The sequence below is a fragment of the Archocentrus centrarchus genome, chromosome 18 (genome assembly GCF_007364275.1).
Source record: "Archocentrus centrarchus isolate MPI-CPG fArcCen1 chromosome 18, fArcCen1, whole genome shotgun sequence".
In the NCBI taxonomy this organism is placed as follows: Eukaryota; Metazoa; Chordata; class Actinopteri; order Cichliformes; family Cichlidae; genus Archocentrus; species Archocentrus centrarchus.
The window spans coordinates 6,424,002-6,435,410 of NC_044363.1; positions in this window are offsets into that span (position 1 = coordinate 6,424,002).

Here is an 11,409-nt window from a genome sequence, read left to right on the forward strand (position 1 = left end):
CACCAGCAGTACCCAGTGGACCCCGAGCACTGCTGTGGGAGGAAGTTCCCATTGGCATCACACTTAGGGCAGAACGATCCAATGAGGTTTGAGCAGTACTGGTCCTTGTGGGCACAGAGACCACCATACATAGAGGTGGTGGAGTTGATTGGACCAGCTTGGCTTATGGTCAGGATGGCGAAGAGTGTAAATGACACTGTGAGTATCTTCATGCTGAATATCATGATGACGATGATGGCAAAGGAGCTTTACCTTATAAAACACATCAGGTCAAAATGTTACCTTCCTGAGTTGGGTTTTGTTTTAGCCACATGCTGACTATTGGAAAATGTTGAATTTCAAATTAAGAGTCATACTTTTAAGATATATATATATATATATATATATATAATTTTTTATGTATTTTATTTCTGCTAAGAGATTTTCCATTTGGGTGTTTCAGACAGGCAAAAATTCTCTTAAATAAGTGATAGATGTTAACCGAACTCTAGCACTCACACTGTATGGGTTGCCAACTAAACCTTGTCTCTTGGCAAAACAAAGAATAGTCACAAAACGCAATCTACAGTATTTGTTCCTAGACATGGATTGCATTCTTTAATGTTACGTACTCACATTTATATAGTGCTTTTGTAGTCTTACTAGCACTAAAACCATACAGTGCTTTATTCTATACTCTGCAAGCACTTTATCTATCTATACCTGGAGGAAACCCACACAGGAATAGGATAAACATACAAACTCCACACAGAAAGACACTAGTTGGGACTCAGGAACCCTGATGTGAGAGTAACCTATATTTAACTCCATATTTGTGAGAAAGATAGAACAGGTTTTTTTTTTTTTTGCTGTATGTCAGACTAATTACTTTCTTTGTTACTTGATTGACAAGACTTGGGAGAACAATTTAATGAAAATAACAACAGGATTGGAGTTAGGGCTATGGCACTCTGTGCAATTAACTAAATTCCTCCTTGGCATGCAAAACAAGCTCTTACATGTGAAAAATATTCATTTATAAATAAAATTTGGACTAGCTAAAAATTTGAATAAATAAATAAAAATAAATATAAGAATGTCACAAAAGCCAATAAAAAAGATGCAGTAAGACACAATTAGAACAAACAGATTTAAAAGAGTCCACAGAATCAACTAAATGTAGTTGTAGTGGCAGACCGTTCCACAGGCTTGGTGCCACAGACCGAAAGGCTTTGTCCCCTCTAGACTTTAGTCATAGACAGAAAACAACAACAACAGATTCTGAGCCTGTGAACAGAGACAGCAAGCAGCAGTGTATTTTGTAAGAAGCTGGGATATATAATCTGGAGCTTGGCCGTTTATTGCTTTTGTATATAAATACAAAACTTTTTAAGCAAATTCTAAAATATATTGGGAGCAAAAGAGTGTAAAATAGGAGTATAATAATTATAATTTGTATAGCTTGGAGGTGTGAAAGAGAGGAGTTGTCCAAAGCCGTAAACAGAGTGTTGCAATAATCTAAATGCAATGACACAATTGCATTAACAGGTACTAGAAAGCATGATCACATCACTCCAGTTTTAGCAGGTTTACACTGGCTCCCCATCCAATTCCGTATTGATTTTAATATTCTTTTACTTGCTTTTAAAGTTTTAAATGGAATGACACCCAGCTATTTGGCTAAGCTGCTCAATCAATATAAAGCTAAAAGAGCACTGAGATCATCTCCCCAGATGTTCTTAGAGCAGCCGAGGTCTTGTTTTAAGCATAGAGGGGATCGGGCTTTTGCAGTCACAGCCCCTAGACTCTGGAATAATCTGGCATTTCATATTCATATTGCAGAGTCTATACAGTCATTTAAATCCTCTCTAAAAATTTACCTTGTTACCTTGGCTTTTAATTCAAGTTCAGTTTGAGTCCCATCAGATTTTATGTTGTGGTGTCTACTCTTTTAGCTTACCGTTAGCCATATTTATTGTATCATATTATTGTATTTGTTTGTTTTATGTTTTACTCTATTTATCTTATTGACCCTATAGATCTATCTTGCTTATTTTGTAGTCAACTTGTAAGCACTTTGGTCAACTCTGTTGTTTTTAAATGTGCTATAGAAATAAAATTGACATTGACACTGACACTACATGAATACTTTTTTCCAGTTCATATGTCACAATTTGGAAATGTTCCTTAAATGAAAGAACACAAAGATTTTACATGCAAGTCAAATGTAATAAATTTTTGTACAGTACATATCACACTGTGTAATATTAATGTTAATTTCATTAAAATATCCAAAGTATACTCACTGTCTTCAGTATCCGTTGGTGTTGTTGATTCAGGTCTGAACGCCTCTGCTGCTTCTCTGCCTTTTATTCTGCAGATTCTGCTTTGTCATTATCCCACAGCAGCACTGGATCTTAGATTTCACATGTGGCATCAACAATGATCCCCTTTTCAGCAATATCCTCATCTTCATCTTCTTCATCTTCATCTTTATCCATTGTGCATTTAAAAAAATGAGCCATTGTCAGTGTATTTATTCTTTCTCAGAATGCAAAGTCATGATGAGTTTTGTGTTACACAAATTTTATATCCCTTCTTTTATTTGTATTCAGGGTCTCGTTGAGTTTCCATACTGTCTGCTTTGGTCACCTGTAACTTTAGGTTCTAAAGAAATCAGAACTTAAATTACAACCTTGTATTGTGCTAATCTGGGTTACAGACAGTTTTTGCTTGTTTGCAGGTAAACACTGAGCTATTATCACACTTCAACCTAATAAGCAGTCAGCTTCTCATACTGCATTTAACACATTCTTGTTGTATTATTATTATTCTTTCATCACGGCAAAAGAAAGTTTTGTGTAATAGGAGACAGAACTGCTGTTTTGGGCCCACATCATTTTGGTCTTTTCGAACTATTTGGGTGCATCACATAGACACAGACACTTGTTTATGTTGTACAACTCTAACATATTAACAAAATATTACTACAGTTTCATTCACTGTGATTAAGTGCAGATTTCTTAGGCAGGCCTTTACTGCAAAGCCCATATTATTTATCATATAATTATAATAAAAACATTCCAGAACCCACCAACAGCACAAGGATGGTTTAAAGGTCCAGTTCCATGACTCCAATTAAAATCTGCTGTGTCTATTTCTGCTATTAAGTTCATCATTTTAACATTGGGATAGACCGTGGACTGTATATAAAAGGCAGCTGTAGCTGCTGTGACAACCCTCTGGACTCACACACATACCTGCTAAATATTGCAGTAATATACACATACAAGAATTTAATTCACCAAACCAGGCGCACAAACTTTTTTTTTTAGTATTTGTTAATACTGTTAACCACACACCGAGCCATATTAATTTTCAAGTAACTTCATTAAATGATCCAAAAGGCTCCAGTACCACAAATGATCCAGTTCAGCTGCTCCTGTTAGCTGAGCTAACAGGCCTAGCAAACAGATAATGGCTTTAGTAGCCTGTGCTGGTCCCTATCTGTTACATAAAGCAGCCCCCCCCCCAGTCATGCATAACTTAAAGATTTGATAAAAAAAAAGAAAACACCTCTGTACACTTGTCACAAAGGGGGGGAAATTATTTATAGGGGTCCAAACTGTTCTGTTGCTTATCTCTGCTGCAAAGTTAGACATTTTACCATGGGAGTCTGTGAGAACTGAGTTATTTTTGGAGCCAGCCTCAAGTGGCCATTGGGGAACTGCAGGTTTTGGCATTTTCATATTTTTTTTTTCAGCCTTACTGGTTGCTGCTTGGGTCAGCTTCTTTCTACAAGGACCCTCTAATGTGTGTGCACAGGCAGCTATGATTGGTTTGCATATGAAACAAGCTGCCTTTTGCACTTCCATGAAGTAGCTGCAAACTATAAGCTACTTTTGTTTTGTCATCAAAATAAATACCAGGCAGCACATGTCAGTCTATCAGTACCACACAGTCCAATTTCCAATTATATAGTACTCAAAGTAAGTCTGTGACATATAGTTTCACAAATAATGCCACTAAATACAAGAAGCTTTAGAATAAAATGTTTTGATCTTGCAGTGTTGTTCCACTGTAGCCTACTAATGTTTCTTGGTATCAGTATAATTAGTTACTCACTGGTAATGTAATAAATATATAAGAATACAACAACAACACAATAAGGTTGTTGTACCTGTTGCTACCTGTTCAGTTTTAAGTGTGATAGTTGGATGAAGAACAAAATATGCCTGTTTGAGTAGGATAATATGATACAGTCCATAATAGCACACCTGCAAAAACTGTCTGTAACCCAGATTTGTACAATAAGATGCTGTAAGATAAGGATAGCCTTAGCAAAAGTTGCTTTAACATTTCTTTTGAAGTGTTAAGGGTAAAAACAAGAAGGTGACTGTCTAGAAAGCTGACACACAAAGAGAAATGGTAAACAATGCAATGAAACTGATGTCAAAATGATGTAACCTAAAACCCATCGCGAATACAACAGTGTGAGAAAAAAATAGCTGCACACAGAAGGCCTAAAGAAATGGGCACCCTTTCATTCAGTTCTAAAGTTTTATGTATCAGGACTGGGTCTGAATAGAATAGAATAGAATAGAATAGAATAGAATAGAATAAGCTTTATTATCATTGCACCAGAAGTGCAACTGTGATCATACGTATGAAAGCACACATACGTGCTACATGACAGTTCTAGCAGTACTGCACTTGTCCCTTTCTTAGTTTACACTTTCTAAAAATACAAAATAAAACTTTTAAGAATATACAGAAAATATACAGAGAATAAAATAGAAAGCATAAAAAATATACATTATAAAATAATAAATAAATAGGTAAGTATATACACATTAAAATGAAGATGGGCGACTATTGCGCTTGGTGAATGAATATTGGATATTGCACATTATAGGAGTGATAGATATTGTTCAGTATGAATGATATAATATTGCACAGAGATGTGGGTGTTGCACAGTTACAGTGGGTGAGTGTGTGAGTTCAGGGTGGTGATTGCTCTGGTGAAGAAACTGTTCTTAACTCTGTTTGTTCTGGCTTTGATGCATCTGTAGCTCCTGCCAGAGGGCAGCAGGTCAAACAGTTCAAAGCCAGGGTGTGAGCTGTCCTTGATGATGTTCCTGGCTCTGCTGGTGCAGCGGGAGGTGTAGATGTCCATCAGGGAGGGGAGAGGGCAGCCAGTGATTCTTTGTGTTGTCTTGACTACCCTCTGAAGCCTGACCCTGTCTGCCTCAGTGCAGCTGCCGTACCATACTGTGATACAGTACGTCAGCAGGCTCTCAGTGGATGAGAGTTGAAGGTCAGCAGAAGGTTTGACTCCAAGTTGTTCTTCCTGAGGACCCTCAGGAAGTGACATCGCTGCTGAGCCTTCTTGAACCAGCCCTTAGTTATGCTGCTATAGGCCTAGGCTGCTGGGGGGTTCCCATAATGCACTGTTTCTTTTCATTCACCTCATTTACTTTGTTTATCATTAATCGTTAATGATAAATTAATTGTTATTAATCTCTGGTCTTTTTTCTCTCCCCTCAGCCCAACCGGTCGCGGCAGATGACTGCCCCTCCCTGAGCCTGGTTCTGCTGGAGGTCTCTTCCTGTTAAAAGGGAGTTTTTCCTTCCCACTGTCTTCAAGTGCTTGCTCATAGGGGGTAATTTTGACTATTGGGTTTTCTCTGTATTGTTGTAGGGTCTTTACCCACAATACAAAGCGCCTTGAGGCAACTGTTTGTTGTGATTTGGTGCTATATAAATAAAATTGAATTGATATCCGCTGTGATGTTATCTGACCAAGAAAGATCAGCAGAGATGAGGACACCAAGAAACCTGAAGGTGTGGACCCTCTCCACATGCTCGCCGTTGATGTAGAGGGGGCTGGGCCAGTCCTGTGTTTCCTGAAGTCGATGATGATTTCTTTGGTTTTCATGGTGTTCAGTGCCAGGTTGTTCTCTGAACACCAGGCTGTCAGTTTCAGGACCTCCTCTCTGTAGGCTGCCTCATCTCCCGTCTGGGGCCAGTTGGGGAAAAAGTCTTTCATCCAGGAACATGTGAGAGGGGGGAGGCCCAGGGTGCATAGTTTGGTTGTAAGAATGCTCCAGGATGATTGTATTAAAGGCTGAGATGCAATCAGAGGTGGCAAAAGTACTGACATTCTGTACTTAAGTAGATGTACAAGTACTTGTGTTAAAAAAATATGCTGGTAAAAGTCAATGTACTGGTTCAACTTCTTTACTTAAGTAAAAGTAAAAAATTAGAGGCTCTGAAATCTACTCAAAGTAAGAAAGTAAAAGTAAAAAAGGGAATTTAAACACAGCCATGCCTCTCGACCTCCATCTGCTGATTCCGAGCTCCCTAAGATGCCAGTTAACATGAGTGAAACAGACGTTTTCCTTTGTTCTGTCTCTGAGTCTCGACGTATCATAAAAGAAATTCCTGCTTTTTGCTCCAAGAATGAAATGCAGTTTCCTGGTTCTGAGACGGGTCATAATGTCATGTCCTATGTTGGCACCACAATGTGAGACTGTGATGATTTATCTAAGACTGTTTGTGGGGGGACTGAGCCCACTTCCACAGAGGCTGTTGGTGTTTTTCCATTGCAAACCGAGTCTTGAATTCCTGGCTTTGACTTCTTTCATTGTGTTTCTCAGTCAGACGTAAACAAGGACATTAGTGATATGACAATAAAGCTGTGTGATCAATGGCTGAAATGGTCTGGTGAAGGGAATAGGAAAGCCGTAGAAGATAGACTGCATAGACTGGTGTCTGGTTATCCCTGGCTTCTGGATATGTTGCCTGCCTTAATCAAGAACTTTGTTATAGAAATAACACATTTTAAGGCACCTGATTCCATCTCTGAGACCGCAAACAATTTGTGCTCAAAAGCTGTTTGTGGGGTTCCACGTTCAGAAACAGTTGCCGAGCTAGTAGTCTTTCAGCATTTCAAATCTGCATATTCTGAAACTAAAAAGGCATTTTCAGTTCGACCATGTGCCCAGCAGAGTGGCCCCGGCTTTCTCTTCTGTCTCCCACACAGTCTTCAGTTCACAGCAGCAGCTCCACAGCCAGAGACCTCAGAGTCAGTCAGCAGCGCCTCAGCCATGGAGTGGAGGGGGGGGGAGGGTGGGGGGGGGGGGGGGGGGACTTCAGCTCCAGCTGCAGCAACGCCTCAGCCAGAGACTTCAGAGTCACCTGCAGCAGCTCTGCAGCCAGAGACTTCAGAGTCAGCTGCAGCTGCTCTGCAGCCAGAGACTTCAGAGTCAGCTGCAGCAGCGCCTCAGCCAGACACTTCTGTACCAGCTGCAGTTGCCCCTCAGCTAGAGACTTCAGAGTCACCTACAGCAGAACCTCAGCCAGAAACTTCTGCGCCAGCTGCAGTAGCCCCTCAGCTAGAAACTTCTGCGCCAGCTGCAGCAGCACCTCAGCCAGACACTTAAGCGCCAGCTGCAACAGAGGCTTAGCAAGACACTTGAGAGTCAGCTGCAACTCCCTTTATTTTCCCTTCTCTTCAGTAGTGCTAGCTAAGATGTTGATGTCCCGTGAGCACACCTCACAGACATATGCCTATGTGCTATAAATGACACATTAATTAAATGGGTTTGCGTATTTAATCCTTCATATGTGATAATCCCCAGTGATGGAGGAAACGCCAGTATGGTTGTCTCTTATGTGTTATTGTTCCTCCATTTAGGCTCATATTGTTTGATGTTTGACGGCGCAGTGACAGGAAATAAAAATTTCTTTCAGACATGTTAAACTTAAAGTAATGAGTCTGTTTGAAAATGTAAGCAGTAGAAAGTACAGATCTTTGTGTAAATAAGTAGGGAGCAAAAGTAAAAAAGTAGTCAGAAAGCTCTGACAGAGCGGATTGATGCATTATTTATGTAAAACACAGTGTTTGCCAACAGAGCAACATAGTCGAATAAACACTTCTTTTCGACAGATAAATACAATACTATCCCCAATGTTTTTAAATATAAATAGTAAATAGACTAGTTCTTTTACAGCTATTTTCAACTCTAGTTGAGCACTCAAAGCATTTTATTTGAGCCTTACATAGGCCAACCAACCTAGTTCTTTAAGGCTGTTACACACACCAGACATGTTGGGTTTTTCCAAATAAATCGTCCTCATAAAACGCACTGGGAAAAAATGAGGTAACATCAAGCGATGTTGTAATGAGGTCCTGATGTTTCTAAACAAGAAAAGGAAGCGACAGAGAATCTGGGTTCATCCAACATAAGAAAGCAGCCGCAGGGACAGTTTCATGGTTTGATCCTGGAGTTGAAGCTGCATCACAGCCTGATATTTCAAGATGTCAGTGGACAGTTTGAGCTCTTGCTGGCAGATTTGGGATCACATATGCTACTTTTCCACTGCCGGTGGTCGTGCCAGTGCTGGTGTCCGTTTCAGTGAACCGTTGAAACACTTAAGAATTGGCCTGCATTTCCACCGCGTTTCTGCTCCTTTATGTATGAGTGTGGGCGGGTCCTCATCAAGACACGGAAGCCGAAGGGCACAAATGTGAGAGAACACGTTCCCCTTTCTTGTGCTAAGAACACATTTTACAGTCCAAACAAAACTACTGCAGCATCTGTGTGCAGCACAGAGGTAAACATAGACAACGATTATAAGCAAGACGACACGTACACACTTTGCATTGTTTTATCTGTGATAGGAACTGATACAAAACAGCAAGTTCAGCCTTAGGACCCAACCTAATTCACAGCCGTGAAAATTGCTTCACTTTTCTCATGTAATACACATGTAATATGGTAGAAAACTTAATGTTGAGATGGCAGAATCCTCCTCCGTGAATCGCCACCTTATTGTGGTGGAGGGGTTTGTGTGTCCCAATGATCCCAGGAGCTATGTTGCCTGGGGGGCTTGTCTCCCTGGTAGGGTCTCCCATGGCAAACTGGTCCTGGGTGAGGGTCCAGACACAGAGCGGTTCAGAAGATCCCTATGTCTGCAACAACAAGGGAACAGTTTACCCTGCCTGGGATACGGTTACTGGGTCCCCACCCTGGAGCCAGGCCTGAGGAGGGAGCTCGAGGGAGAGCATCTGGTGGCTGGGCGCAACCCGCAGAGGTTACATGGGCCTGCCCTCCTGTAGGCCCACCTACCGCAGGAGGTGTCAAAGGGGTCGGCTGCAGTGTGTGTCGGGCAGTGGCCAAGGGCGGAGGCCCTGACAGAGGCCCTGACGGACCGTCACCTCTCTGGTGGGGAAGGAGCCTGAGCTAGTGCGTGAGGTTGAGAGATACCAGCTAGATATAGTTGGGCTCACCTCGATGCATGACCTGGGCTCTGGAACCAGTCTCCTGGAGAGGGGCTGGACTCCGTTCCAGTCTGGAGTTACCCTTGGTGAGAGGCGGCGAGCTGGAGTGGGTATTCTTGTATCCCCCCGGCTTGCTGCCTGTACGTCGGGTTTTCACCGGTGGACGAGAGGGTTGTTTCCCTGCGGCTTTGGGCCAGGGAACAGATCCTGACTGTTGTTTGCGCTTATACGCCAAATGATAGTTCAGAGTACCCAACCTTTTTTAGAGTGGCTGGGCAAGGTGCTCGAAGGTACTCTGTCCAGTGACTCCATCGTCTTGCTGGGAGATTCAACAGCTCACGTGGGCAATGACAGTGAGACCTGGAGGGGGCGTGATTGGGAGGAACGGCCAGCCCAATCTGAACCTGAATGGTGTTTTGATATGGACTTCTGTGCAAACCAGTTTGTCCATGACGAACACCATGTTCGAACATAAGGATGTCCATAAGTGCACGTGGCACCAGGACGCCCTATGTCGCAGGACGATTTTGTTATTGTATCACCAGATCTGCAGCCATATGTTCTGGACACACGGGTGAAGAGAGGAGCTGAGCCGTCAATTGATGACCACCTGGTGGTGAGTTGGATTAGGTGGCGAGGGGAAGATGCTGAACGCCTGGCAGAAGCGCACAAGATCGCGAGATCTTCAACTCCCACCTCTGGCAGAACTTTGACCGCATTCCGAGGGAGGCTCAGGACATTGAGTCCGAATGGACCATGGTCCACGCCTCCATTGTTGAGGCTTCTGCTCAGAGCTGTGGCTGCAAGGTGATTGGTGCCTGTCGTGGTGCTAACCCCCGAACCAGATGGTGGTCACCGGAGGTGAAGGGAGCCATCAAGCTGAAGAAAGAGTCCTATCGGGCTTGGTTAGCCTGTGGGGCGCCTAAGCCAGCTGACAGATATCAGCAGACCAAGCGGAATGCAGCTCAGGAAGTGGCCTAAGCAAAAACTCAGGTGTGGGAGGAGTTCGGTGAGGCTATGGAAAAAGACTTTCGGACGGGATAGAAGCAATTCTGGCAAACCGTCAGGGGACTCATGGGGGGGAAAACGGCGCTCCACTCACAAGGTTTATAGTGCGGGTGGGGTGCTGCTGACTTCAACTGAGGCTATAGTCTGACAGTGGATGGAATACTTCGAGGACTTCCTGAATCCCACTGACACACCTTCTCTAGTGGAAGCAGAGTCTGGGGATGAGGGGGATGACTTGCTCCTCATCCCCAGACTCTGCTGGTTAAATAACTCCTTGATGGCAGTGCCCCTGGGGTGGATGAGATTCACCCTGAGTTCTTGAAGGCGCTGGATGTTGTAGGGCTGTCTTACTTGACACGCCTCTGCAATATCACGTGGAGATCTGGGGCAGTGCCATTGGATTGGCAGACTGGGGTGGTGGTCCCCATCTTTAAGAAGGGAGACCGGAGGGTGTGCTCCAACTTTCGGGGATCACACTTTTCAGCCTCTCTGGTAAGGTCTATGCCAGGGTGCTGGAACGGAGGGAATAGGAAAGCCGTAGAAGATAGACTGCATAGACTGGTGTCTGGTTATCCCTGGCTTCTGGATATGTTGCCTGCCTTAATCAAGAACTTTGTTATAGAAATAACACATTTTAAGGCACCTGATTCCATCTCTGAGACCGCAAACAATTTGTGCTCAAAAGCTGTTTGTGGGGTTCCACGTTCAGAAACAGTTGCCGAGCTAGTAGTCTTTCAGCATTTCAAATCTGCATATTCTGAAACTAAAAAGGCATTTTCAGTTCGACCATGTGCCCAGCAGAGTGGCCCCGGCTTTCTCTTCTGTCTCCCACACAGTCTTCAGTTCACAGCAGCAGCTCCACAGCCAGAGACCTCAGAGTCAGCTGCAGCAGCGCCTCAGCCAGGGACTTCAGCTCCAGCTGCAGCAACGCCTCAGCCAGAGACTTCAGAGTCACCTGCAGCAGCTCTGCAGCCAGAGACTTCAGAGTCAGCTGCAGCTGCTCTGCAGCCAGAGACTTCAGAGTCAGCTGCAGCAGCGCCTCAGCCAGACACTTCTGCACCAGCTGCAGTTGCCCCTCAGCTAGAGACTTCAGAGTCACCTACAGCAGAACCTCAGCCAGAAACTTCTTGAATCCCA